The sequence below is a fragment of the Zingiber officinale genome, chromosome 1B (assembly GCF_018446385.1).
Source record: "Zingiber officinale cultivar Zhangliang chromosome 1B, Zo_v1.1, whole genome shotgun sequence".
In the NCBI taxonomy this organism is placed as follows: domain Eukaryota; kingdom Viridiplantae; phylum Streptophyta; class Magnoliopsida; order Zingiberales; family Zingiberaceae; genus Zingiber; species Zingiber officinale.
Genome location: NC_055986.1, coordinates 104,557,845 through 104,582,969, shown reverse-complemented (window position 1 = coordinate 104,582,969; position 25,125 = coordinate 104,557,845). Strand labels below are relative to the sequence as shown.

Below are 25,125 nucleotides of genomic sequence, written 5' to 3'. Positions count from 1 at the left end.
AAATGCACAAAAAGCATATCTCCGAACCAAAAGAGTAAATATGCTAAAAGGAAAGCTGGAAGTATAAAAATGCATAGATCAAGCATGCTCAAAGTATGTAAATGTGCGTAAAAACATGCATAAAAGAGTATATAATCTACGCACATCACACCCCCAGACTTAAACCTTTGCTTGTCCTCAAGCAAAATGCCGCAGTCTAAATTCATATGTTCTACAATACATTCATAAAACCTAGTGCACTTTCCTAACTCTATCAAAAAGTTTCATTAGAAAGCATGATCATAAAAACAAGTAAAGTATGGTTCAAGCATAAGAATCTTGTGCACAGTGTAAAAGTAACTCAACACTCTTCAAGTTTCAATCTATGTCCTAGTCAAGTCGTCATCAAATTTGAATTCCTAGTGTTTCCAGTGAAAGACAAGTAACCAGTGATAGGCACTTACTCACCATTCACTTGGTTCATATTTCTCAACTAACCCAAGGTCTCAAAGGTGTGCTCAATCTCAAGAGAAGCTAAACAGTCATTTCCCCAGTAACCTAACTCGGTCTCAAAGGGGTGACTTGCTAGATTCCACTCATTACAACTGTTTTTTATATCCCTTATTTCCTTTTTTTTTTTTATAAGTGTTTGCATTGTGCAAAACTTATTCACAAATGTAATTTTTAGCACACATGTTGGGATATTTTGATTTTTCCAAATGAGCTTTAATGATTTGAGCCTCATCCAGTAACCAAAATGAAAATTGAGAAATCACCATGGAAACCAAGTACTAAGCAAACAAGATGAATCATGACTATTTCAATGACATCAACTATTCAAGCATCAAGCACAAGTGTAGTGAAGATAAAATCCTTAAGGTTGAACCAAAACTAAAACTCATCACCATAAGATTCTTAGCTTGTTTCATGCTACCCAAGATAGAGAAAAGAAGTACATAAAGTTTACTACTAGCATCATTCGAACATCATGAATCAAGACAATAATCGTGCTAACATTTCACTTGAATCCAAGAAAGCATATAAGTGAAGATTTGATGTTCTCAAAAAAAAAAATTTTTTGCCATGATTATTTCAAAAACAAGCAAAATAAAGCAACAAGCAATGAAAATAAGAACCAACATGAAAAACTAACAAAAACAAAAAACTGAAAATGAAAACCAAACTAAACAGTACATGACACCCCCCCAGACTTAAACTTTTCATCGTCCCGATGAAATCTAAAAACAATGTGGAGGAGATTTTAAGAGAAGTTACCAAGTGATGAGCTCCAAATGGTTGACATTCATGTTTTTAAAGATACTCCTTCATTCAATACTCACATTCCTCCACAACTTTGAATTCTACAACAATAAGATAGATAAGAAAAATTAAGTAGAGGATACATGTTTATTATAAAGAGAGAACTAAAGACATAAAAGAAAATAAGGAAAATGAACTTGGGTTGCCTCCCAAGAAGCGCTTGTTTAAAGTCATTAGCTCGACCACCTCATTAGATTCATCTAAATCTTGCTCTTGGAGGGGTAAGATATTTCAGAACCCTCCTACCAAGGGCTCTTATTATGAAGAGAGCTTTCATCAAAGGAGCTACAAAGTAAAGTATAACTCTCTCCATCTTCGTCTTCTTGGAAATTTTTTCAAGTGGTCGAAGACGGTTCAGATTGAGCTTCCAATTATTGGCCCATGTGAAATCTGCACATCCAAAAGAAAAACAAATCTCCCACAAGCATGTTATATAGTATAGAGCTAGAACCATATCAAGATAAGATGAATAAGTAATAAAAACTGAATCACATCCAACAAAGTCAATGATAGGTACCTCTATAAAATTTTTCAAAAGATCACAAGAAATACTAACCTTACTTTGCTGAGAGATACTTGAAATTTCTAAACATGTAGATGTGACTTCCTCTGAATCAAATGATGGTTCTAACTCTGGCTCAAGTGTTGATGATATCAATGATGGTGATTCTTGAGACTCTGCTAGCTCTGCAAAAGTCCCTACACATTGTTCCACAACATGATCAATTCTTACAACCTCTAAGGGTTTTGTGGACAAAAGTGGTGATCCTTGAGATGCTGCTTCCACAACACAGCTCCCTACATATTCTTCCATATCATCATCATCAACACATACATCAAAAAATAAACCAACATCTATATCCTCAATAGGAGAATCAATAACAAGAGGATCAATAACTTCACTTGCAGTTTTAAATTGATCTACCACATTACATTCATCATCTGAAAATTTAATGTCACTATAACACCCTATAAAATTTAAAGGCAGATCTGAAAACTTATTTACCACTACATTATCAATAAAATCCTCATCTGAAAAATCTTCATCTTCATATATATTCAAATATCTACACTCAACCATATTAGTGTCACAAGATTTGCCGAAGTCTTTATTTTCATTGACCCCCACTAACCTTTGTGGAAAAGGAACCCTTAGTGAAGGTCCTGGGAAAGACTGAACTCCCTTTTTCCCAAATTCCCTTTGAGCTTTTGGAGGAGGTCCAACTTGCTTATCTAATGTTGGTGTGATTAATCGTTGAGGGAAAGGTACTTCTGGCCTTTGGGAACTTCCTAGAGAAATGGAATTGAGTTCTTGTGATCTTCTATTATTCTTCTCCTCAATTCTAAACATGTCATTCTTCAGAAGTTCTTCATGATTTTTGCCACTTCTCAACCCAACATCATCACACTTTTCATTGGATCTTGACTGTGAAGGAGGGGGATCTTCTTTAAACCATTTTGAAACAATACTATCAAGCTTTGCCCCCAAATGTGTGAACTCCTCACTCTGTGACTTGTGAATTTCAACATTTTTAGGTGGTTGAATTTCATTTTGTTTGACAGGCTCTCTTACATTTATGGCTTGCACTTTTTGAATATCTGAGGGAAATTCCATCCTACTTTTGTTCGAACATTCATGGAGGTTCAATGTCACTTGATCAATTAATGAATAAGCTTCATCTACACTTTTGTCCATAAAAGAACCTCCAGCTGATGAATCCAATAAACTCTTGTCTGAGAAAGAAATTCCCCCATAGAATATGTGCAAAATCAACCATTTTTCAAAACCATGATGAGGGCACTGTCTTTGAAGACTCTTGAATCTATCCCATGCTTCAAATAATGATTCTCCATATGCCTGAGAAAAATTTGTTATGCAATTCCTCATATACACCGTTCTACTTGGAGGGAAAAAATGATTCAGAAATTGCTTCTCCAATTGTTCCCAACTTGTGATGCTTTGAGGACAGAGAGAATATAGCCAAGTCCTTGCTTTATCCTTGATACTGAAAGGAAATGTCATCAATCGAACTGCATTTGCTGATACTCCTTCACATTTCACCAAATCACAAATCTCTAAAAATGTTTCAAGATGCAGATAAGGACTTTCTGATACTTCTCCTCCAAATTTGTGACCTTGTATCATGAAAATTATCTCTGGGTCTAGTTGGAAACTTTCTGCTTCAATTTGAGGTTGCACAATGGGAGATAAAAATCTTGCAGAAAAGGGTGTAGAAAAATTTCTCATGGTCCTGCTTGACATGTTAGTGCTCATGGATATTCAAGAAGAAAAATAAAATTATCAAGAATCAAAAACAAGAAATAAAATGCAATATGAAAAGCAAGAAAGCAAATGCAGAATTTAAATTTCAAGAAAGAAAGTGCATAATGAAAACAAGAAAGAAAAGATAAAAGGAAAAAGAAAAATGTCTAGAATAATTCATATGCTAAAAATTGCAAGATATGTTTACAAAAGAAAAGAAGAAAGAAACAAGATCAAAAGAGAAAACAGAGAAAAGTTAGATTAGAGTACTAGAAATCAAGAATGCAAAGTTAGAATTAGAATTAGAATTGCAACAAAAAGAGTTGTCAAGAATGTTATTCAAGAAAGGAAAAACTTACGAAAACAGAATTCTAACAATTAGTTATAACTATGCAAATCAAAGGAAAAAAAAGGAAAAGTTATGTTTAGTCTAACTCAATTGATAATTCCTAATGTTATAGCGCAGTCCCCGGCAACGGCGCCAAAAACTTGTTCGCTCTCCGCAAGTGTACGGAAATGTCGCAAGTAATATAAAAGATTATCGTATCCACAGGGACTGGAATAAGCACTAGAAATGTCTCAATGCGAATTAGCCAAACAACTATCCAATCGTTTCAAAAGCAAAGTAAGGTAAACAAATCTAATCTTAAAGATCAACAAACAAGAGTTTAGTGTTTTGGGTTATGATAAAGGGAGATTCTAGGAGTTTCGGTTTCTTTGTAGGATTTCTCGAATGTAAATGGTTCACCAATTCTTATCCCTCAATTGCCAAACATGTAGAAAGTTGCCAGTTCTCTCTTGCAATAGACAACCGGCTAAGGACTGAGAAATGTATCTACATAGGATTAATTAGACATGAACCTATGTTGTCCTTACACAGAAGTGCACCTATTACTATGCCTTCCTCGGATATCAACGTAGAAGCCCACGACTTATCAATCTATCAAGATACAAGAAACTAATCACAAAATCCATCCTACTCTCTTGAATATTCCTATTTCCTCTTCAAGATTGTCTCTCAAACGTCCTTACACGGGCTTGCACCTGTCACGTGGATCCCTCGGATGATCGAGTGAGAGTTTATCTTTACAAAGTCCATAAGAAATTCAAACAATTAATCAAGAATGAGAATTAAGCACGAATCATCTTTAATCGTTCAAGATCTAATTGATACAAGCAAGATAATGTCATTGAAACAAGAGAATGGCAAATCCATAAGGGATTACATCAATCCATCATACAAATACTCCCTTCATCCTAGAATACAAGATCTACTCCATGAATCGAGGAAGAAAACCCGAAGAAATAGAGAATACAAGCATTCCTTAAATCCCCAATCCAAGAAACCAAGAAAAGGGGGAAAGAGAAAACTTATCTACGAAGAAGCTTCGTCTTCGGATCCAATCCTCGCTCCGGAGCCGGAATCGCCAAGAACTCCCCTTGAATCGCCCAGAAATCCTCCCAAGAATGGGAGGAAACCACCAAATCTTGCCTTCTCCCAAAGGGGGAGAGATCCCTTCAATTCATGAAGGAGGGTTTAAATAGAGGAGGAATCGGGCGCCACACTGTGAGATTCACAGCCATGTCCAGATTCCTTCTCTACCAAACCGCACTACTGTGGTTCACACGCCACACCGCTTAGTCTCTGGAATGCTACACGGTGTGGTGCACACGCCACACCGCTTAGTCTCGGAAACCTCACACTACTGTAGATCCACACGGCCATGTAAGGCTTCTGCTGGTTGGCTTCAAATCTTGACACGTCCGTGAGTTCACACGGCCATGTCATTCTCCACTTCTGTTGGTGCCAAACTCCACACGGCCTGAGCTCCATACCAGTGCAGGGCCGTGTGAGGTACACGGCCCGGTGCTTTCTCCCTTTGTTTCCTCCAATGCTTGCCCAAGGATGTAGATTCTTCACCAAATCGACTCCTGTATACAGAAAATGCACAAAAAGCATATCTCCGAACCAAAAAAGTAAATATGCTAAAAGGAAAGCTGGAAGTATAAAAATACATAGATCAAGCATGCTCAAAGTATGTAAATGTGCGTAAAAACATGCATAAAAGAGTATATAATCTACGCACATCAGTATTTATTGAAAATATTTTTATTAATGAGGGCAATTGTGGTTATGTTAGATAAATATTGTGGTTATAATATCAAACTATACTAATAGTTAAGATAACCTTAGCTATGATAAATGATACATAGAATACATGAAGAAATGATGAACACAACACCACATTGTAAATGATAGAGGGATTCAATAAAAGCCTTTGATTAGATACAAAATTTTGTCTTTACACTTAGAATCTGATCAAATACATAGTGTCACATTTCCTCAGGAACAGCAGACCTCAAATAGATAACAAATATTACAAGCATAAGCTCTTAGGGCACTCAAAAAATTTTAGTCCCACTGGATTCAAACTTACCATGGAGCAGAGATAGAAATAGCCCACTTCGTCCGAGCTTGTCAAGGCTCATAAGAGGCAATATTTTGCCCGAGACGAAGAAAGCAACAAAAAACAAAAGCTCAAGGGCAACAAGACAGGGAAACATTGATTCATTCCATGATGGAAAAATAAATGTGAAAACCACTTCCACTCTCAAGCCGTATGAGCTCAGCAAGTGGAGCAACCAATCTTAGCCCAAGGGTATCATGTGCTGTGCCCTTCACACAACACCCATGGGTCATTTGGCTACCCCCCTATAAGTAGAAAAAAATTCTCTGAAGTTTCTTGGGTCCTTCAGAGCGCCTGCATCTTTGGATACAAGATATGAACCGTGAAGCTTCATCTCTTAAGACGATCCCTTGAACCCCTGAAGTAGCCGGAGCAAAAATCCCAATAAAATCATATATAGATCTCACCTGGTCCAACAAAAGTTGCCACCAAAAAGGAGGATCCACGACCATGGCCTTAGCAACAAAAAGTGGTAAGGAGGAAAAAGAACTGAGAGGGGTTGTGGGTGAAGAGAAGGTTGTAGCCCTATTTAAAGGCGAAAAAGGCTTACAGTATGGCCACACTTAATTTATTAAGATAGTGGTACACAAAATCTGTGAGGTCATTTCAAAATCTAGAGCAGATTCACGGGTAGGAAAAGACAAGATCATACTTATGTCTAGTCAGTCGTCTACACCTCCTTCGACTAGACTTGAAGGGAAGTCTAGTGATATGGGTTAGGTTTTGTGGGTCTTCAGATGAGGAAAGAAAAGGAAGAAAGAGTCAAAGGAGGTAGGCCAATATCGGTCGATACAGGCTTGCCGTATGAAGGTAGGCCAATATCGGTCGATACATGCCTGTCGAACGAAGGTAAGCCAATATCGGTCCATACATGCTTGCTGTATGGAGGTAAGTTAATAACGACCGATGCACACTCCAGAGCAAGGATAACCCAAAATCGGTCGATACATGCCTGCCGAACGAAGGTAGGCCAATATCGGTCGATACATGCCTGCCGAATGAAGGTAGGCCAATATCGATCGATACATGCTGGCCGTATGAAGGTAAGTTAATAACGACCGATGCACACTCTAGAGCAGAGATAACCCAATATCGGTCGATACATGCCTGCCGAACGAAGGTAGGGCAATATCGGTCGATACATGCCTGCCAAACGAATGTAGACCAATATCGGTCGATACATGCCTACCGAACGAAGGTAGGCCAATATCGGTCGATACATGCCTGCCGAACGAATGTAGGCCAAAATCGGTCGATACATACCTGCCGAACGAAGGTAGGCCAATATCGGTCAATACATGCTTGCCGTATCAAGGTAAGTTAATAACGACTGATACATACTCCAGAGCAAAAGTAGACTAATATCGGCCAAAAGGGTTAACGAATACCTCAGAAACATGTTGGATAAAATATTATTACAAATAGAAGTCACATGAAGAAGAATCATACATGAATATATCGAATAGAATAATTCATGATGGAGAATATATATTTTGGCGGGAAATATGCTTTCAGATTGTCTTGCAGGCGCTAAATGACAAAGAAGGTACATCTGGGGTACAAAAAAGATTCCTTAAAAATCATCTTCCCCAAGTACGCAGCTGATGTCATAACGAACTCTAACAAACCGGGGTCCACTTCATGACTACGGAGGTTATATGAAGTGGTATAAAAGGGGGAATCCTCTCCGTTGGCTAGGTAAGTTCACCAGTTCACAAGTTCACATCCCTAATTTTCTGGCTACTGTTCATCTTCTTCCTTCCTGGACATCAAGCGAGATCACTAACTTGAGCGTCGGAGGGCCTAGCCAGGGATTCCCACCCCGGTCTTAGGTCACTGACGATAGCGTTGGTTGGTCTTTTGTGCGCAGGGAGCTTCGAGAGCTTGAAAGTTCGGTTTTCTCCTATTTGGACGGGGATTTCTTCCTACTTAGCAGATTTCCTTTGGTGATTCTGGTTTTCTTCCGATCCGCTTTGGGTTTCTCGGGTCGAGGTTTCACCGGCATTAGTCTTCATCATCACCGTGGGTTTCCTTCTTCCGAATCTCCTTCACGGTTAGCTTCTCAGACAAGATCAGAGAGCTTTGGCCATGCCTCTCGGCACGACCAAGCTATTTGAGCCAGAGACAACTTGGCTTTAGGCACGGCCAGGTAGCCAAGAGATGGTTTGGTCATACCAAGAGGCACAGCCACCTCTTGCCTCACCCTTATAAAAGGGGCACTTCATCTCCTTCCTAAGGGGGGAAGCTTGGTGGATGGGAGGAGGCCATCTAGGTCAAATCCCTACATCTGGAGTCATCATCTGGATGATCGAGGCCATTTTACTGCTCCATCCTCATCGACATTCCAAGATTTGCATCAAAAGACTTCACTCGACATCCAAGATAAATTTCTACTCCTTTTCTTTAGGGATTTGGAAATTTTTATGTATTTGAGTCTTTGGATTGTATTTCTATCTGTTATGGAGTAGATCTTTACTATTTTAGGATGTAGGTAGAAATTGTAATATGTGAATGTTATAAACTATATCGAATTATCGATTCCCTAGTTTGATGAAGTTTGCATGTACTTGTTCTATTTGATGAAATGCTTGTAAGAAGACTACCTTTTATGGACTTGAATTTGTATATCTAGATTGCATTTTTGTATGCATAGATTTGAATTCTATACTAGATACATTACTGTATGTCTAGAGTTGAGCATGAACCTGAACTTTCATTAAATAGATGCATAAATTGTTGTCTCGTTTGAGTGTGTGATCCGATATATCTCGGCATGGCTTTAGGATGCTTGTTTCAAAGTTGAGTATCTAAAGTAACTATCCTTCTATATAGGTCATAACCTCCTAGGGAAGAATAATTCTATGTATGGATCAGTCTTTTACTTGACCTAATGGGCTTTCCCTAATCATATGCTATGAAAGTGACCTATGTAATCTAGAGACGTATACCCGGGGGAGATCTTGTGATAGGAGGTACTCTACTAAAAATTCAGACTCTCTAAGTTACTTCTTCACTTGATGGAATACCTGGTTACTGGCAGAGAGAGTACTCTGATACACCATCGCAGGGTGAAATTCGATAGTGACTTAGATTGTCCTGCAAACATATAAGTGAGAACTAGGGAAGGGCGAATTCATAGCATAACATCCACCATTACAACGAAATCAACAGCCTAGAACACTTTCTGAATTAATGACTTCCTCGATTTTCTTCCTTTTACTATACGGTATTAGTTGAAAATCTCCAAGCAAACACTTATCGATCTTGTTTAGTTAAATTCGAAGTACAGAACTGACTTGCACTTAATCCTCAATCCTCATGGGATCGACATTTATAAATTTTATTACTTGATGACGACCGTGCGCTTGCGGTTAACACATCAAGTTTTTGGTACCATTGTTGGGGATTGAGTGTTTTAAGTCTAGTTAGTTTATATCAGAGATTGTTTAGACAAATATCTTCAATTTAAATTCTTTAGTTCATTAATTCTTATCTTTTCTTCCTTATCTTTTCTTATTGCATTTTAATTCTGTAATTTTAATTCTATAATTTTAATTCTATAATAATAATTAAAAAATAAATTTCAGTTACTTTTAGTTTGCTCCTTGTTTGTGTATGCGAAGAAATACTGTAGATCTTTTACCCATTGATCCTGAGATCGACCGAACATTCCATCGAAGACTAAATCTACAAAAGAACCAACAAGAGCAAGAGCAAAGAACCATGGCAAACAAACCATTAAAGGGTTATACAACGCCTTATTTAAGAGGGCCAAGATTTAGTATCTCCAGACCTACAGTTGAGGCAAATCAATTTGAGTTGAAGCCAACTTTTATTTCCATGGTTCAACAACACCAATATGGCGGTGGTCCAATGGAGGATCCAAATCATCATCTTGATAATTTCAATGAACTATGCAGAACAACGCATATCAATGGAGTTCCTCCAGAAGCCATAAGATTATTATTGTTTGGGTTTTCTTTGAGAGACAGAGCAAAAACCTGGTTGAATTGCTTGCCTCCAAACATCATCACCTCCTGGGTCCAATGTGAGCAAGTCTTCCTGGAAAATTCTTCCCACTGAGCAAGACAACACACCTCTGAAATCTTATTCTGAGTTTCAAGCAGACAGACTTTGAATCCCTCTATGAAGCTTGGGACAGATTTAAAGGAATGCTAACAGACTACCCACATCATGGATTGGAAAAATGGCATGTGATTTACACTTTCTACAATTGAATTAATTATCAGACAACGATCTCCTTGGATTCTACCGCTAGAGGCGCATTGATGAACAAAGGACTTGATGAAGCAAAAGGCATCATTGTAAGTGTGACTCGGAATCATCACCAATGGGTCTCAGAAAGGAGCTCAAGAGAGATCAAAATACCATAAAAATACAATGTGGATGCCCTTGATTTGATTACTACAAAACTTGATTGTCTATCTAAGCAGTTTGAGAATTTAAATACATGCCCTATAAATGCAATTTCTATATTTTGTGAAGTATGTGGAGCCTCAGAACACTTTAAAGATTCATGTCCTCTAGGAGATATCAGTATGTAATTATCTCAAGTGGAATAATGCGATGCTATTTTGTGTACACAGGAGTCGAATTTGGAGAAGATTTTGACACTTGAGCAAGGAAGGAAGGCACAAGCACTGTGAGCCACACGACCCTGCCATGGGGGGTTGCCTTGGCCGTGTGTGGATCACTGCCCATGTGACTGCAGCAGGAAAGGAAGTGACCTCAGCCGTGTGAACCTCACACGGCCGTGCCAAGATGGGAAGCCAGAGGAAGTCATGTCGTGTACACTACACGGTCGTGCAAGCCTTCCAGAGCCGAAGAATGCCCTGGCCGTGTACTATACACGACCCGTGCAACAATTCTAGAGGCCAAGGATGCCCTGTCCGTGTGCTTCACACGACCCATGCAGGGGTTCCAGAGCCGGAGGTAGCGCAGACCGTGTGGATCTACATGACTGTGCAAGGAGTGCAGTGGCAGAGCCAGACATGGCCGTGTCTCACACACGGCCGTGTGAGACAGGCAGAGAGGGAAGTGAGCCTGGCCGTGTCCCACACACGGCCAGGTCCTAGGGTCGTGTGGCGCCCGATTTTCCCCCTCTATATAAAGGCTTCTTCTTCATTTCAAAGGGGATCTTCTCCCTTTTGGGGGGGAATTGAAGATTTGGGTGTTCCTCCCCCTTCTTGGATGGATTCTAGCGATTCTGAGGGCGGATCTTCAAAGTTTCGACTCCGGGGAGCAAGGATTGGATCCGAAGATGGTCTTCATTGTAGATAAGCTTTTCTTCCCTATCTTTCTTGGATTTGGGATCAAGATGTTTGTCTTTTCTTATTCTTTGAGATTCTTTCCTTGTTCCATGGATTAGATCTAATGTTCTAGGATGGAGGGAGTATTTGTAATAGAGATTTGATGTGAACTCTTGTGGATTTGCCAATATTTCTATTTCTATAATTTTGCCCTATTTGTATCTATTCTTTCTTGTGTGGATTGTTGTGATTAGTGTTAGAGTGTATATTAAAAGCCTAGCTTTTGTAAATATTTATTTTTGAAATAAAAGAATCACATTGGTCAATATCTACATTTATTTGTTAAATGTAATTGTTCAATTAATTTATATAGTAGACAACATGGTGTGTGGTGTCACACACAGAAGATCATGTTGTCGGTTCTTTATAAATTATAAACAGTTACTCATGACTAAGATGGAAAGGAACAAACCATCGGAATAGTCGTAGTGTAATTAAGTATTAGTTTATCTTGATTAATAAATTACACTAGTACACTCTAAGTGTATTAAGTAGGACCATTGTAGGTAAGTTCTTTTTTTACTGACTTAATAAAAGAACTAGACCTTAGTTATTATGGAAGTGTGTGCTCTTAATCCTAATATAATAACAAGCACATATATTTAATATTTATTTCTTTGACTTATCAAAGGGTGAGGTTTAGCTCGATAAATCAATATGTCCGATAAGTTATGAAATGATATTACTTATAGTGTGTGTTATTGATTTTAGAAGGAAATTGTATCCTAGTAATCTAGGTTGAGAATGTCCCCAAGAGGAGCTCATAAGGATTGTCATGTTAAACCCTGCAGGTAGACTTAGTCTGACATGACAATGAAGTTGAGTGGTACTACTCTTGGAGCTAGATATTAATTAAGTGAGTTGTCAGTAACTTACTTAATTAGTGGACATTCGTTATCTTAAACACAGGGAGACTAACACACTCATGATAAGAAGGAGCCCATAATGTAATTTGGGATTGGTACGGTAGTGCGATAATAACTCTCTAGTGGAATGAGTTATTATCGATGAACTTGAGTTGTGTGTTCGGGGCGAACACGGGATACTCAAGTTCATCGGAAGGCCAAAACCAATTTCTTCTCTAGGTCCCTGTCATAGTCTCATTAAAGCCTCAAGTCAATCCAAAGAAAGGCCCATCTTGGTGTCCAAGAAAGGGGCCGGTCCATTGCTTGGTGACCAAGCAATGGTCGGCCACCATATCCTCTTAAGGGGTCGGCCCCTTGCTTGGTGCCCAAGCAAGAGGGGGACGACCACAATAATTCAAAGAAGGAGGGGTGTTTTGAATTTTTAAAATCTTCTCTTTGTAGAAAACTACAAGTTTTAAAAGAGATATTTTAAATTTTAAAACTTTTCTTATTTGAATTAGGCCACATGTTTTAAAAGAAAGTTTAAAAGTTTTAAAACTTTCCTTTTTTAACCATCTTCATGGTTTAAGAAAAAAAGGAAGAGAAGTTTTAAAATTTGAATTTTCTATCACCATGTTAAAAAAGGAAATTTTATAAGAGAAGTTTTAAATTTTAAAACATGATTTTAATTTTTTTAAACTTTCCTTTTTTAACTCCTACTTTAGGAAAGAGAGCTTGTAAAATTTTATAAGAGTTTTTCTTCTTGTAAAATTTTATAAAAAAAAATATATTTTCTTCCTCTTTAAGGGGGTCGGCCACCCTTGCTTGGTGCCCAAGCAAGAATTAAATTAAAATCATTATCCAATGATTTGGTGATTGATTCAATCAAGAGGAAAGAAAAGGAAAATAAAAAGGGAAAAGGAAAAACAAGAGGAAGATTTTAATTTTTGTAAAAATTCTTCCTTTATTTGCCTTGGGCAAGTAATATAAAAGAAGGGGTGAGGCGGCCTCATGAGACAACGATTCTTATTCTCTTGAAGGAGTTTCTCTTGGTGGCCGACCCTCCCTCTCCCTTCTTCTTTTCCCTTTTGCTCTCTTCTCCTTGGTGGTGTTGGTGGCCAGATTTTAGAGGAAGAGGAAGAAAGGTTTTGGGTGGTGTTCATCTTGGAAGATCGTCGCCCACACGACGTCCAAGGCGAGGCGAGGAATACGGCAGAAGATCTCGAGGTCATTACATACAAAGAGAAGGTATAAATAGCAATTATTTTCTGCATCATGCTAGTTATTTCTTTTTGTAAGAATTCCAAACATAAGAGGCATTAGATCTAGTTTTTCGAATTTATTTTTCGAGTTTGTGTTTTCTTTATTTTTTGAATTTGTGATTCGATTGTTCTTTTTGGTTAACCTAGAGTTATTTAAGGAAATTAAATATTAGCTTTCCTTAAAAGGCTTTGTCTAGGCGGTGGTGGTTGCTCTCATATCCAAGAAGGCCATGTGCCTTGCCATGCAGTCCTGGAAGCCAATTTTGGAAATTAATATTTAATGGAATTAATAACATAGGTGGATTTGAATCAATAGTGTTAAGTTTCGCTTGCGATTCAAATCTAAACCATTAAGAACAGATAAGTTAAATTTGGAATCAATGATGTTAAGTTCCATCTGCGATTCATAATTTAACTTCTAAAGAACACAATAGGTTATTTAAGGAAAAGTTTGACACTTGTATAAAATTTTTGTACAGTGGAACCGGTACAATTTTCCTAGGACTAACTAACAATTAGGGCTTAATGATCATGCTTGATTGAATGTTTGAATATCTTGTAGATCTTGTAGAGGTAATTCCTCATTCGATTTTCCGAGGGACGTTCGTGACAGGAACATGCCAGTGTAAGGATGTTTGAGGGGTAATCTTGAAGGGAAAATTAGGTATTTCAAGAGGGTAGGATAGATTGTATGCATTAATCTTTATATCTAATGAGGTTGAGAAGTAGTGATTTCTATGTTGATTTTTTGAGGGGCGCACATGACAAGCAAGGACAACATAGGGTTCATTCCTAATTGATCGCATTTAGATATATTTTAGTCCTAGGCTGGTTGTCTATTGCAAGAGGGAACCGGTAACCTTCTACAAGTGATGGACAATTAAGAAATAAGATTTGGTAGATCATTACATTGAATAACATTACAAAGAAACCAAAACTCCTAGAACACACCTTTATCATTGCCCTTATTCTTGTTTCTTATTCTTTTATTTCTTTGTTTACCTTTCATAGTTACACTTAGATTTCGTAAATCAATTGATTGGTGGTTTAGCTAACTCGCTTTGAAACATCTTTAGTGCTTATTCCAGTCCCTGTGGATTCAATATCTTTTATTATTAATTGCGACATATCCGTACACTTGCGGAGGTCAACAAGTTTTTGGCGCTGTTGCCGGGGACTGCGCTATAACATTAGGGATTTTCAATTGAGTTAGACTAGACATAACTTTTCTTTTCATTTGCAAAGTTGTAACTAACTTTTAGAATTCTATTTTCATAATTCTTTCTTGTATACCTTACTGCTTCTTCATAATTCCTTCTAATTTCGGTAACTGTAACTTATATCTCCTATTCCTCTTTTCTTTTGCACATCGAATATGGTATTCAGGTCATTAGGAGATTATGGAGCCCTAAAGTCTGCCAAGGGATTAGGGCCAGTTGTTTACCCTGAAATTCAAGCAAGAAATTTTATGCTTAAACCTTCCTTCATCTCAATGATTCAGAAAACTCAATTTGGGGGCCTAGAGATTGAGAACCCTTACTCACATCTCATGGAATTCTATAGATACTGTTATACTTTGAAATATGAGGAGGTTCCATCTGATGTTATACAGCTATTGGTTTTCCCCTTTAGTCTGAAAGATGTTGCAAAGAGATGGTATAATTCTTTGAAATCTCAAAGTATCAAAACCTGGGATGAGTTAGAGTAGAGATTCTTGGGCAAGTATTTCCCCCCTCATAAGACTACTTATTTGAGAAGTTAAATCTTGAATTTTAAGCAACTTGTTGGGGAGGAGTTACATCAAGCTTGGGAAAGATATTCATCTCTTCTACAGTTATGTCCACATCATGGTATTGAGAGATGGTTGATCATGCACTTATTTTATGTGGGGCTTTCTTTCTCAAATAAAAGTCAACTAGATATAGCCTCTGGAGGATCTTTTTTGAAGAAGAACTTAGAGGAAGCCAATGAGATAATTTACAGGATTGCATCAAATCTTAATGATTGGTCAGGAAAGAATAACACAACTCTAACGTCTAATACGGTGGAAGAAAAGGAAAATGGGGAGAAAGGAATTACTCTGAATCAGAATGATCTTCAAGTATTATTGCCTTGGTGTTATGAGTCTCTTTTAAAAATATTTGATGAAGAGGTAGTTTCAACGGAGGAAAAGAAAGGGGATGATACTTTTCTAGAAGATGAAGAAGATTTGGAGAAGGGATCTCAAGAAGAAGAGATTAAGTTGATAGATCAAGAGCTAACTGTGCCAGAAATAGTGCCACCTTAACTTGAACTTAAGCCATTGCCATCAACCCTAAAATATGAATTCCTTGGACCAAATTCCACTTTCCCAGTTATAATCAATGCCAGTTTAACTGAGTCTGAAACACAGAGATTGGTTGAAGAGTTAAAGCTGCACAGAAAAGCAATTGGATATACTATTGATGATATAAAAGGGATTAGTCCTTTCCTTTGCATGCATAGGATTTTACTTGAAGAAGGGTATAAAAATTCAATTGAACATCAGAGGAGGTTGAACCCAAATCTGAAAGAGGTAGTAAAGAAGGAGGTGCTCAAACTCCTTGATGTTGGGATCATTTATCCAATTTTAGATAGTGAATGGGTGAGTCCAGTACACGTAGGCCCAAAGAAAGGGGGAATGACTGTTATCAAAAATGAGGAAAATAAACTGATTCCAACACGAACAGTAACAGGTTGGCGAATGTGTATTGATTATCGAAAGTTGAATAAAGAAACTAGAAAGGATCATTTTCCCTTACCTTTTATTGATGAAATGCTTGAGAGATTAGCTAAGCACTCGTATTTTTGCTTTCTGGATGGATATTCAGGATTTTTCCAAATTCCAATTCATCCTCAAGATCAAGAGAAGACTACTTTCACATGCCCCTATGGCACTTTTGCTTATCGTCGTATGTCGTTTGGGCTTTGTAATGCTCCAGCCACTTTTCAGAGATGTATGATGATAATTTTTTCAGATTTAATAGAGAAAATTATGGAGATGTTCATGGACGATTTCTCAGTATATGGGAATGACTTTGACACTTGTTTATCTAATCTCTCTATAGTTCTTCAAAGATGTGAAAGGGCAAATTTAGTGTTAAACTGGGAAAAATGTCATTTCATGGTTAAAGAATGAATTGTTCTGGGGCATAAAATATCAGAACGCGGGATTGAAGTGGATTAAGCAAAAGTGGAAGTCATAGAAAAGCTACCCCCACCTATTAATGTAAAAGGAGTGAGAAGTTTCCTGGGGCATGCCGGATTCTATAGGTGTTTTATCAAGGACTTCTCAAAAATCGCTAAGCCTTTAACAAATTTGCTAATCAAAGATGTTGAATTTTTCTTTGACAAAGACTATATGGAGGCTTTTAATAAAATTAAAAGTTCCCTCACTTCAGCTCCGGTAATCCAAGCCCCGGATTGGAATCTTCCATTTGAGATAATGTGTGATGCAAGTGGCTTCGCAGTAGGGGCAGTTTTAGGACAAAGAAAAAATAAGATTTTACATGCAATTCATTATGCAAGTAAAACACTTGATGCGGCTCAAATGAATTATTCCACTACCGAAAAAGAACTCCTAGCCGTAGTATTTGCATTTGATAAGTGTAGATCATATCTGGTGGGTTTAAAGGAAATAGTTTATACTGATCATGCAGTCATCTGATATTTACTAAGTAAGAAAGATGCTAAACCTCGGCTTATCAGATGGATTTTATTGCTTCAAAAGTTAACCTCGAGATTAGAGATAAGAAGGGAATGGAAAATGTAGTGGTTGACCATTTATCCAGAGTATGGCAAAATAAAGAAAATGATGCAGATTTTGACTTACCTATTGATGCTATTTTTCCTAATGAGCACCTTCTAGCTTTGTCAAGTGTTAAAATACCATGGTATGCAGATTTTGTCAATTTCCTGGCAAGTGGAGTCTTACCCCCAAATTTCTCCAATCAACAAAAGAAAAAGTTTTTTTTCCGATGTGAAGAATTATATTTGGGATGAACCTCTCCTTTATAGGAAATACAATGATGTGATTTATCGAAGATGTGTACCTGAGGAAGAAGTCAGATATATCTTATTTCATTGTCATTCTTCTTCTTATGGAGAACATTTGGGGAGTTCTAAGACAGTAGCGAAAATTCTTCAAGCAGGCTTTTACTGGCCAACTCTATTCAAAGATACTAAGAAATTTGTACAATCATGTGATCAATGTTAGAGGACTAGAAATATTACTAAGAGGAATGAAACACCACTGAATTACATACTTGAAGTAGAATTATTCGATGTATAGGGAATAGACTTCATGGGGTCATTTCCTCTTTCATATGGGAACAGGTTTATCCTTGTGGCAGTGGATTATGTATCCAAATGGGTAAAAGCTATAGCCTCTCCTACAAGTGATGCTAGAACAGTCATAAAATTGTTTAGAAGCATAATTTTTCCAAGGTTTGGTATGCCTAAAGTAGTCATTAGCGATGGTGGATCACACTTTATAGAAAGACAGTTTGAGAATTTACTTAGAAAATATGGAGTGAGCCACAAAGTAGCAACGCCATATCATCCACAAACTAATGGGCAAGCTGAAATTTCTAACCGTGAAATCAAAGCCATATTAGAGAAAATAGTATCTACTTCACGGAAGGACTGGTTATTGAAGCTAGATGATGCCTTATGGGCATATCGTACTGCCTACAAGACTCCTATTGGGATGACTCCATTTCGGCTAGTTTATGGAAAGTCTTGTCATCTTCTAGTAGAATTAGAACATAAGGCTTATTGGGCAATTACAAATCTAAACATGAATCTCAAGGAAGCAGGAGAGAAAAGGAAGCTTCAGTTAAATGAGCTTGATGAATTAAGATTGGATGCCTATGAACATGCTAGATCTTATAAAGAAAGGACAAAGAAATGGCATGATCAACACATTCTCCGCAAAAGTTTCAAGGAAGGAGATCTAGTTTTATTGTTTAATTCAAGGCTAAAGCTTTTTCCAGGAAAGCTTAAATCAAGGTGGATGGGTCCATTTGAGGTTAAAAAGGTTTATCCTTTTGGAGCGGTAGATATTTAGAATAAAGAACTTGGAATAATTAAGGTAAATGGCCAACGGTTGAAGGAATATGTGCACAGTATGAAATTAAAGGAGAAACAAAGGTTGTACTTTTTTGAACCTCGTCCTCCGGATTGATTATGTAATCAGTTCCATTTTATGTTTCTATTTTTCGTTGTAGCATTTTCACTTGATTTTTGTTTTGTTTTCAGGTTGAAATTTCACTTCCATGAGCTGACCATGACTTCTTCATGGGCATGGAAGTGTTGGAAGAGCTAGAAAGGAAAATTTTCATCAAGTGGAGCAAAATAGAGCATGGTCGTGTGCTGTACACGGCCAGGCTTATGGTGCAGAAAAGGGAGATGCTTGGATCGTGTCTACATGACACGGCCGTGTGGAGTCTCCAGAGAAGAAAAGGTGCATGGTCGTGTCCCAGACAAGGCCGTGTGAAGAATCCAGAGGAGGAGAACTTCTTGGTCGTGCCTCACACACGACCATGCGAAGGAACCAGTGTAAAAGCATGCACTGGCCGTGTCATTTGACACGGCCGGGTGCTGATTCCAGAGAAGGAAATCGATGAAGTCGTGTCCTAGACATGGTCGTGCAAGGATAGCCGAGGAGAATAAGGCTATGGCCGTGCCAATTGGCACAGCCGTGTATGACATCTCGAGAAAGAGATGGGTATGGCCGTGTCTCAGACACGGCCGTGCGAAGAAAGTTGAACTAGGTTGTGCAATGATACACGACCCAGTCTACACCCTTAAAAGAGGTTAGGGCACAGGGTGTGGGCGGCACACGGCCGCACACCCCCTTTCCTCTTCCTTCTTCTCTCTCATTTCCTTATCTCTAGGGTTTCAACTACCACTTCTAATTTCTTCCTCTCATTCTTCCTTTTTTTTTTTTTAAGGCTCGAATCTCTTCTACTATGGAAAATGTGATAAAGGGACCTCCTTCTACAAGAAAAGGGAAGGAGAAGATGGTTGCAACAAAGGAGAGAAATTCTTGTTTCAAAGGTATTTCTAATGATTTTGGTATTATTTTCTCTAGCAAGGAACAACATCTTAGGTATTCTTCTTTATGTAAACATACCCTTGGGAGTACCAAATTTATGGATGATGAAACTTCGGAAACATTAGGGTTTAAGGATGATTTAAATTGGTTATTTGAAAGAATAGGTTGGAGTGGTTTAATGAATATGAAATATCCTGCTTACCCTAGAATTGTTTTTGAATTTTTAAGTTCTATAATGGTTGATAATGTTCAAGGTGGGGGTAAACTAAAATTTTGACTATTTAATGAGGATTATGAATAGACGTTAAGCAATTTTAATACTTGTTATGAATTGACAAAGAATGATATGTGTATGATCTTACCCAACTTTTTGAATTCAAGATTTTAGCAACAAATTTCTGAACAATCACATTTTAACCCTCACAATTCTAGAGCTTCTCATATTATTAATCCCATTTTTAGGTATGCTCATTCGGTTATGAAAAATACTATATTTTGGAGAGAGGATAAAGAGGGATTAGTAAGACTTGTGGACTTGTATTGTTTATGGGCAATGGTCGAAAATGTTGAAATTAATTATGGTTTTTTCTTTCTTAAGCATTTGGTGAAATTGGGAAGATCGGATTCTACTACACCCATTGTTTTAGGAGGACTGTTAACTCAAATAGCTTTGGTATTAGGGTGTGATTTAAGTGAATTAGAAACGATTGATAATTCTTGTAGATTAGACTTGAATTCTTGTGTGACAACAAGGATGGTAAGATGTGAAGAACATGGATATAGTCTTCTTATTAAGAACAGTTTCCCTTTAAGATTGCCCAATCAGGATCTCATTATTATTCATAATAAGGAAAACTGGCGGTTGAAATTCGCAAGTCAACATTCTAAAAGATTGTCAACTTTAGCTTCAAAAAGAGTTCCTTTGGTTAATCGTGATGTTCATAGTTTTAATTTCCAAGAACTTCAGTTTGTTCTGGACAATGTTCATAATGATTTAGATCTGACTAAAAATTTTCTCTCTAGTAATGAACCCATGGAAGAGAAACAATTTAAAAACTGCAAGAGTGTTTCAAAAGTGAGAGAGAATTGTGTGAAAACATTTCTTGATTTATGAATTCTTATAGAGCTTACATGGAATTTAATGAAGATTTTCAAGGATATATGAGATTTTTCCAAGATGATGCTGATAAACTGTTTGAGTATCATATATTTTTTAGAGATGAAGTAAGGTGGTTTATTAATTCCTTTCCTTTTCCTCTTCCTAAATTTCCTGATTTACCACCTCCTCCACCATATTGATTTCATCGGGACGATGAAAAGTTTAAGTCTAGGGGGGCGTCGAACCTAATTTTTCTTTTTGCATTCTAGTTTTTAGTTTTTGCTTGTTTTCTGCATGTTTAGTTTTTATTCTGCATTTTATTTTAATTGTCTTGCTTGATTGCTTGTTTTGATAGTCACTTGACTATCTTTTGGAATTCTTGTGGCATACATCTTGAGAACATCAAAACTTCACTTATATGCTTTCTTGTCTTCAAGATTAAATGTTAACACGTTCATTATCTAGATTCATGATGTTTTAAGTGATGCTAGTAGTATGCTTAATGTACCTCTTTTCTCTATCTTGGGTAGCATGAAATAAGCTAAGTATCTTATGGAGATGAATTTTAGTCTTGGCTTGACCTTAAGGATCTTATCTTCACTACACTTATACTTGATGCTTGAATGGTTGATATCGTTGAAATAGTCATGATTCATCTTGTTTGTTTAGTACTTGGTTTCCATGGTGATTTCTCAAACTTCATTTTGGTTACTAGATGAGGCTCAACTCATGCAAGCTCATTTGGAAAAATCAAAATATCCCAACATTTGTGCTAAAAGTACATTTGTGAATAAGATTTGCACAATGCAAATACTTATGAAAAAAAGAAGAGTGAAAAAAAAGTGAATAAGGGATATAAAAAATAGTTGTCATGAGTGGAATCTAGCAAGTCACCCCTTTGAGACCGAGTTAGGTTACTGGGGAAATGACTGTTTAGCTTCTCTTGAGATTGAGCACGCCTTTGAGACCTTGGGTTGATTGAGAAATATGAACCAAGTGTGTGGCAAGTAAGTGTCTATCACTGGTTACTTGTCTATCACTGGAAACATTAGGAATTCAAACTTGATGACGACTTGACTAGGACATAGATTGAAACTTGAAGAGTTTTGAGTTTTTTTTGTACTGTGCACAGGGTACTTATGCTTGAGTCAAACTCAATTTGTTTTCATGATCATGCTTACTAATGAAACCTTTTGATAGAGTTAGGAGAATGCATTAGGGATATGAGAGCATTGTAGAACATATGAATTTAGATTGTAGCATTTTGCTTGAGGACAAGTAAAGGTTTAAGTCTGGGGGTGTAATGTGCATAGATTGTATGCACTTGTTTAGCATGTTTTGACGCACGTTCACATACTTTGTACATGCTTTATCTATGTACTTTCGTACTTCCAGCTTTCCTTTTGAGCATATTTACTCTTTTTGTTCGGAGATCTATTTTTGTGCATTTTGTGTACACAGGAGTCGAATTTGAAGAAGATTTTGACACTTGAGCAAGGAAGGAAGGCACAAGCCCTGTGAGCCACACGGCCCTGCCATTGGGGGGTTGCCCAGGCCGTGTGTGGATCACTGCCCGTGTGACTGCAGCAGGAAAGGAAGTTGCCTCGGCCGTGTGAACCTCACACGGCCGTGCCAAGATGGGAAGCCAGAGGAAGCCAGGACGTGTGCACTACACGGCCGTGCAAGCCTTCCAGAGCCGAAGAATGCCCTGACCGTGTGCTATATATGGCCCGTGCAACAATTATAGAGGCCAAGGATGCCCTGGCCGTGTGCTTCACACGGCCCGTGCAGGGGTTCCAGAGCCGAAGGCAGCGCAGGCCGTGTGGATCTACACGGCCGTGCAAGGAGTGCAATGGCAGAGCCAGACATGGTCGTGTCTCACACACGGCCGTGTGAGACAGGTAGAGAGGGAAGTGAGCGGGACACGGCCAGGTCTTGGGGTCGTGTGGCCCCGATTTTCCCCCTCTATATAAAGGCTTCTTCTTCATTTCAAAGGGGATCTTCTCCCTTTTGGGGGGAATTGAAGATTTGGGTGTTCCTCCCCCTTCTTGGAGGGATTATGGCGATTCTAAGGGCGAATCTTCAACATTTCGACTCCGGGGAGCAAGGATTGGATCCGAAGACGGTCTTCATCTTAGATAGGCTTTTCTTCCCTATCTTTCTTGGATTTGGGATCAAGATATTTATCTTTTCTTATTCTTTGAGATTCTTTCCTTGTTCCATGGATTAGATCTAATGCTCTAGGATGGATGGAGTATTTGTAATGGAGATTTGATGTAAACTCTTGTGGATTTGCCAACATTTCTATTTCTATGATTTTGCCGTGTTTGTATCTATTCTTTCTTGTGTGGATTGTTGTGATTAGGGCTTAATAATCATGCTTGATTGAATGTTTGAATATCTTGTGGATCTTGTAGAGGTAATTCCTCATTCGATTTTCCGAGGGACGTTCGTGACAGGAACATGCCCGTGTAAGGACGTTTGAGGGGTAATCTTGAAGGGAAAATTAGGTATTTCAAGAGGGTAGGATAGATTGTATGCATTAATCTTTATATCTAATGAGGTTGAGAAGTAGTGATTTCTATGTTGATTTTCCGAGGGACGCACGTGACAGGCAAGCCCGTGTAAGGACAACATAGGGTTCATTCCTAATTGATCGCATTTAGATATATTTTAGTCCTAAGCTAGTTGTCTATTGCAAGAGGGAACCGACAACCTTCTACAAGCGGTGGACAATTGAGAAATAAGATTTGGTAGATCATTATATTGAATAACATTACAAAGAAACCAAAACTCCTAGAACACACCTTTATCATTGCCCTTATTCATGTTTCTTATTCTTTTATTTCTTTGTTTACCTTTCATAGTTACACTTAGATTTCGTAAATCAATTGATTGGTGGTTTAGCTAACTCGCTTTGAAACATCTTTAGTGCTTATTCTAGTCCCTGTGGATTCGATATCTTTTATTATTACTTGCGACATATCCGTACACTTGCGGAGGTCAACACAATACAACCCTTACTCCAATACTTACAACCCAGGGTGGAAAAATCATCCCAATTTCTCATACAAGAACAATCAAGACTTTGGGAAGCAATCTGAGCAACAATCAAATCCACAACCAAGCCAATTTGAGAAGTTACTCGAGAAGATTCTAGCTAATAAGAATGAGATGAAGGACAACTCAAAAAAGCAGACTAATGCAAGAATGGACAATCAGGACAAATATATCAAGATGCTTGAAAATCAAGTAGCTCAAATAGTTAGTTCTTCTTCCTCAAGAGTACAAGGCAATTTCCCTAGTAAACCTGAGTTGAATCCCGTGGAGCACTGCAAGGCAATTGAGCTAAGAAGCGGATGGACCTTGGGCAGTCCCCAAGTGACCACTATAGTTGGAGATCGAATTGACTATAGTGAAGAGTCATCTACTTCTTCCTTCGATCCAGAGCAAGAGAAAAAGGAGGAAGAGATTACTGAGGAGGTTGGAGAGTTCTCACCTGCAACTAAAATTCAAACAGTTTCATTCCCTCAAAGATTGCTTAGAGTACAAAAGGATGTAGAGTTTGAGAAATTTCTTGAGAAGATCAAAGAGATTTGTCTTGACATACCATTGTTGGACGCTTTGCATCATATTCCTAAATTCACCAAGTTCATGAAGGACATAATTTCTAATAAAAGAAGGAAGGAAGGGTTTGAGATGGTTGCTTTAACTGAGGAGGTAAGTGCATTACTTCTTAACACATTACCTCTTAAGCTCCAAGATCCAGGTAGTTTTTCAATACCTTGCAAAATTAAAGATACTATTATCAACAAAGCCTTTTGTGATCTAGGAGCTAGCGTCAGTCTCATGCCCTATTCAATTTGTAAGAAGTTGGGTTTAGGTGATCTAAAGCTGACCACTATTGCACTTCAACTAGCTGACTCTACATGCAGATATCCGCTAGGCATAGTTGAGGATGTGAAGATAGAGATAGGGAATTTTTATTATCCCTATAGATTTTTTGGTCCTAGACATGGAAGAGGACCCAAAGATCATCATACTTCTAGGAAGGCCTTTTCTTGCCACAGCTGGAGCTAATATAGACATGAAGAATCACAAGTTATCATTGAAAGTTGGCAAGGAAGAGTTGATTTTTAATTTATCCCCAACCTAACCTTATCCTACTTTTGAAGTAACTTCAAACTCCCCTTTAAATACTTTGATGCTTATTAAATATGATCACAAATTTGGAGAAGAAAAGCAAGAAAGATCTTTACATCATCTGACTCAACTCCCAAACATAACAGTTAGTCAGGAGAGGAAAGACTTGGTGTTGGTTGGAAATCATTTTGTTATGCTTCACCATCCCTCCATACCATTGGAGACTCAGTTGATAGAGGATGCTGACACAATTAGCAATGGAGGGGAGCATCTCCCTTTCAAGGCTAAGGCTCCTAGTTGAGTCGTGTTAAGGGTCGAGTTAAGGACCTAAAACGAGCGC

The 25,125-nt window shown here is 38.0% G+C and overlaps 2 non-coding genes across 2 annotated transcripts; one reads left to right on the top strand and one right to left on the bottom strand.

Moving 5' to 3' along the window:
• The first annotated feature begins 3,083 nt into the window (after positions 1–3,083).
• LOC121993381 lies at positions 3,084–3,189 on the top strand. The gene has a single exon (XR_006115242.1). It is a non-coding gene; the product is annotated as a small nucleolar RNA R71 (small nucleolar RNA).
• A 6,935-nt stretch (positions 3,190–10,124) lies between these two features.
• Positions 10,125–10,231, bottom strand: LOC121993851. Its single transcript, XR_006115443.1, has one exon. It is a non-coding gene; the product is annotated as a small nucleolar RNA R71 (small nucleolar RNA).
• Positions 10,232–25,125: the final 14,894 nt, after the last annotated feature.